Source organism: Miscanthus floridulus, chromosome 2 (assembly GCF_019320115.1).
Source record: "Miscanthus floridulus cultivar M001 chromosome 2, ASM1932011v1, whole genome shotgun sequence".
Taxonomy (NCBI): domain Eukaryota; kingdom Viridiplantae; phylum Streptophyta; class Magnoliopsida; order Poales; family Poaceae; genus Miscanthus; species Miscanthus floridulus.
The window spans coordinates 49,412,045-49,417,520 of NC_089581.1; the positions used below are offsets into that span (position 1 = coordinate 49,412,045).

Sequence of the window (5,476 nt, forward strand, 5' to 3'; positions counted from 1 at the left end):
CATCCAGATAAAACGCTTGCAACATACGTCTGAAATAGATGAAACATTTGGAATATACTTTTGAAACATATATGTATAGCCATTGCAATATGTGCAACGTCTCGATTTACTTTTGTAACATCGATATAAAATACCTGCAATATTTCTCTGAAACATCTGAAACACTTGAAACATATACTTGTAACATGCGCGAGCGTAATGTCACCTTGCTGCCTGGACGAGAAGGCTCATCGTTGCGGAGGTCGGCGGCGACGCATAGAGCTGGCAACGGCGCAGAGGTCGGCGATGCATGGAGCTCGCGGCGACGCGGAGGTCCGGCGCGGGCATCACGATGGTGGATGGAGTGCAGTCGCGGCAGAAGGCACGACTCCGGGCGGGGGCTTACGGTGGCACGGAGGTCAGCGGCGGCGCGGTCTAGGGCGGGCATCTTGCCAACGGGCAAAGCGCAGCCGCGGCTGGAGGCGTGTCTTCGGGTGGGGGGGGCTCGGGGTGGGCCATGCGGCGCGGAGCTTGGGTGGGGTGGGACGGTCCGTCCATCCGTCCGGACGTCACCAAGCATTTCGGTTAATTTTTAAGTCGCAACGATCCGTTCAGATTTTTTTTCCATTCCGTGCCCCGCCTATTTGCCTCCTACTATACCTCACTTGCATATTCTCTCGGGAGTCCGCACCCTGTGGCCTATGCGTGCGCGCACAGAGAGACACTCGCGAGTCACAACGCACAAGGCACATCAACATCACACGTGCTCCATGCCACCGAATAAACAAATTGTCAGCGCGGCGGGTATATGTAAACAAGGCAACAAGCATCGGTCGCTTCAAGCTCCATGCACATTCACAGACCGTCTCGATCGTCTCGTCATCTCGTCAGATACGAATACGACACAGCTGCTCACTTGGGCTTAGCCATGGCTGTGCTGTTTCCATGGCTTGCATGGCTGCTGCTTGTCTCCCTCGTCGGCGCCTACCTCCTCGCGCACGACCGTCGTCGTGGTCTACCGCCGGGACCGCACCCACTGCCCGTCATCGGCAGCCTCCACCTGCTCGGCGACCAGCCGCACCGCTCCTTCACCAGGCTCGCCAAGATCCACGGCCCGCTCATGTCCCTCCGCCTGGGCGCGGTGACCACGGTGGTGGCCTCCTCCCCGGCCGTCGCCCGGGAGTTCATGCAGAGGCACGACGCCGTCTGAAGCAACAGGATCATCACAGACGCTCTAGGCGACCATGCCAAGAACTCCATGATCTGGCTGCCCAGCAACCCGCGCTGGCGCGCGCTGCGGAAGATCATGGCCACCGAGCTGTTCGCGCCGCACAGGCTGGACGCGCTCCAGCACCTCCGGCGGGAGAAGGTGCAGGAGCTCGTGGACCACGTCGGGCGGCTGGCGCGCGGGGGGCAGGCCGTGAACGTCGGCCGCGTGGCGTTCGTCACCAGCCTGAACCTCTTGTCGCGTACCATGTTCTCACGCGATCTGACGAGCCTCGACGACGACGACGGCGCGTCCAGGGAGTTCCAGGAAGTGGTGACGGACATCATGGAGGCCGTGGGCAGTCCGAACGTCTCCGACTTCTTCCCGCCGCCCGCGGCCGCCGACCTGCAGGGCAAGGGGGTTTGCCGAGCGCGCGGCGGCGTTTGGCAAAGCTGTTCGCGCAGCAGCACCGGGTCTTCGATGAAGAGATCGACGGGAGGCTGGTGAGCCCAAGAAGAACGACTTCCTCGACCTGCTGCTCGACGCCGCGGAGGACGACGACAACACGGCGAAGCTGGATCGCGACACACTCCGTTGACTCTTCACTGTAAACCGTAGACATCAAAGATTTTTAAGTAAATAAATATATATTCATTGGGAAAGCTCGTGTGTTTTTGTTTTTGTCTCTCACGGCACGTGGTTTTCTGACCATCCGATCGCTAGGTCTGTCCGTCGATGACCGTCTGATCCACACCGATTTAGCTGTGTGTTTTTTCTTGTTTTTGTCGCTGACAAGCTGTCCCACATGTCTGCTCTCATTTCATTTCCTGTCGTCTCCCCATGACAGGAGTGACTACTAGGGCCTGTTCGGTTAGCAGGAAATCACTATCTGGAAAAAAAAAACCCAGCTAGAACAACTAGTTTAATTTGTACTAATCAAGTAAACCTGGAATTATTCCTAGCCTCGAGTCAGTTAACCGAACAGACCCTTAGGGTTTCATTGATTCTGCTCCCTATAACTTGTTCTTCGTTGATTCCCGCTTGATCTCCCTTCTTTGCTCTGCTTGCTTTAGTACCTGTTTTATTAGGTTTGCATTTTCGGGCACTAATGTGGCATTTTTTTATGATTGATTCCTCGCAATTCTTGAGTGATTCATAACGAGTGTGCATAGTTTGCCCCCAGATCTGATTATACAATTGGATTGTGTTTTGGTTTGCGTACTACAGGCTTTGGATGTTCTTTGGTGATTTGGCCAATTCGGGGCTTGAATATATGGTGATTTCCCTCCCGGAGGGCAGCTAGCCAACGAATTTGATTTTTATATTTCACTTTCATTCATTGGTGATTAGGTAGCTTGTTGTGTTTTGGTGATGATATATGATAATTTTTTATCAATCCCCCCCCCCCCCCCCCCCCCCCCCCCCCCCCCTCTCCCCATTCACACCCACCACTCACCAGTTTGTAGCGTGTCGTGTTTAGGGGTTGTGACTATGGTTTGCTTCCTAGTTAGCCTTTTATTATTTAGGGTTGCTTCAAGAGCTATGACTATAGTTTAGACCCAATCCACGGTTAGTAGCTTATTGTGTTTTGGGTCCATTACAAGGATTTTGATGATCTCTTGTCTCCTGGTTTGGTAGCTTGTTGTCTTCGTTGCCGTAATAGTTATGACCATGTTTTGCCCTTTAGTTGATAGCTTGTTGTGTTCTAGGGTCCCTATGAGGGATGTCATCAAACTTGAAATTTGGTATCGGAATCATACATAATGATCTCTAAGCTATAAACCACGCATATAAAGTGTAGGTTTCACAAAAAAAGGGTTGTAGAGCCCCATAAATATTGGTTCGATCTTAAAGGTACATGACGTGACAATGAATTAAAGAATTGCATAGAATTGCATGCATTTCTTGTTTAGCATGTAAAATATCAAATGATTTTATCATCAACATTTTTTCCTCTATATTTTTAGGATTTGTTTTCTGCTGGGAGTGACACAAGTTCTAGCACAGTGGAATGGGCAATGGCGGAGTTGCTTCAAAACCCAACTTCAATGGTTAAAGCTTGCGATGAGCTTGCTACAGTTATTGGCTCAAGAAGAAACATCGAAGAATCTGATATTGGTCGGTTGCCCTATCTTCAAGCTGTGGTAAAAGAAACTTTTAGACTACATCCTTCTGTCCCATTGCTACCACGACATGCTCCGATCGATACAAAAATACTGGGGTACACCATTCCTAAAGGTTGCCGTATGTTCATAAATGTATGGGCAGTTGGTCGAGACAAAGAAACATGGCCCGAACCCGAGAAGTTTATGCCCGAGTGATTTTTGGGAAAGACAGTTGATCTAAGAGGTGGGGACTTTGACCTCATCCCATTTGGCGGAGGGCGTCGGATCTGCCCTGGAATGCCATTGGCAATTAGGATGGTGCATCTGCTTCTTGGATCGCTGTTAAATCAATTCACATGGAGGCTTCCAGCTGAGTTTGAAGGAAAAGGAGTTGGCATGGATGAAAAATTTGGCCTGACCTTAATCAAGGTTGTGCCTCTATGCGCTATGGCTGCACCAATATGACTTTGTAAGCCATTGTCCGCAAAGAATTGTATCATTGTCTTTGTGTTGTTCAATGTATATATGGGATTTAAACTTGTCGACCATGTGTAGTATTAATACATTGGAGCAATGAAATAAAGAATAAAGTGGTATGATGGATTATTTGGCCATGAGAGGGAAAAACAATAAGGACTTTAGCATGGTCTAGCAGGTGTTATCCTCTTCACCCGCGCACACTCAACTTTATCCCATTTTTGCTTCACATGATGTACAACGTCGTCTTTGACCGCCGCATGGCTAGCCACCGCATTCTTTTACTCTAAGAACATCTCCAACAACACCTCCTACTAGACCCCATATTCCTAATTTGGGTAATAGAGGCCAAAAAACTAACTCCAACAACCCCTCCTACTAGACCCTCTAGATTTGGTGGCCTCCTATTTTCCGCCTCCTACTACCTATTTCTGTTGTCCCCCTACTCTTAACTACCCAAATTTTTCTTTCTCTACGACTGCTTCGATACACTTGCAACATCCCTTCCCCGCACGGCCTACATTGTGGCAGAACCGCCTAACCTAATGCCTCCCAGGAGTGCTCGTCTTCCATTAGACACTAAGCACTCGAAGGAGAACACCAAATTACATGGTCCCATCGGCCACACCCCAAGGGAGAACCCGAAAATCCATATTTTTGCCATCAGGATCACAAATGAGAGAATAAAGCTTAGATCATTCTTAACCATTTCTTGCATCACTCTGCATGTAACATCAGAGTACAATATTTATCATTTATAATAGCGGAATATGAACATATTATCAGAGTTATAAACAATTTAATTGAACAGCGGAATATAAACGAGTGATCCGAATTACAGCGGAAATAAATATCTAACATGACATGATGAAGTATTGATATATAAACTACGACAACAGATTATGAAACTTTCATTTATAAAAGTATTTGGTGAGAGTTGTAAATAAAAACTATGATCGCAACGTAAAGGAATCCTCGCTGAGCCCACTAGGAGGTATCCACACACAAGGGTCTACTCTAGCATCCACCTGTCATCTGCAACAGAAGGAATAAAACCCTGAGTACTCAATTATACTCAGCAAGACTTACCCGACAGGAGGAAAGAAAAGACTCCAAGAATATGCAAGGCTACCTGGCTGGTGGGTTTATTGCATTTGCAAGAAGCATTACTAAGCGTGCGTCCTTATATTTGATTTTTATTAATGGACACATTGGTTCATTAACTAACCATTCTATGTAAGCACCTATGCTACTTTCAAGCAGGTGGTAAGCAATCAGATTTCCTTTTCTTTCCATCTTTCATCTTTCAGTTCTTACTACGGTGCTAGGCATAAGACAAGCCGTACAGGATCGCCCGGCGATTCGCGAATCAATGCCCCCAGCTGGGTACCCCAAAAACACATGCCCCGCTTGTGCCCAAGGCACAAGCAGGACCAACCCGTCACCCTCCTATCCTAGGGTCCTAGGTCCCCATCCAAACTGGGACTCCAAGCCCCTGCCCCTAAGTTCCAGACTCAGTGTGGTGCAAGGACCTCCTCCACCAAAACAAAACTCTGACAGTCGGTCCGGAAAGAGCCGGAACCCACGACAAGAGAGCAACAAGTCTTCCAAACGCCCATACCCAAGTATGTGCTCGGGATAATAAGTCTGTGACTTACCTCAATGGCTTATGCAACGATCGGTCCTTAACCAACACAGACAGGGAAAA

At 48.7% G+C, this 5,476-nt stretch overlaps 1 pseudogene; it reads left to right on the forward strand.

The window, feature by feature from the left end:
* Positions 1–851: 851 nt before the first annotated feature.
* LOC136538731 (geraniol 8-hydroxylase-like) lies at positions 852–3,756 on the forward strand (annotated as a pseudogene).
* Positions 3,757–5,476: the final 1,720 nt, after the last annotated feature.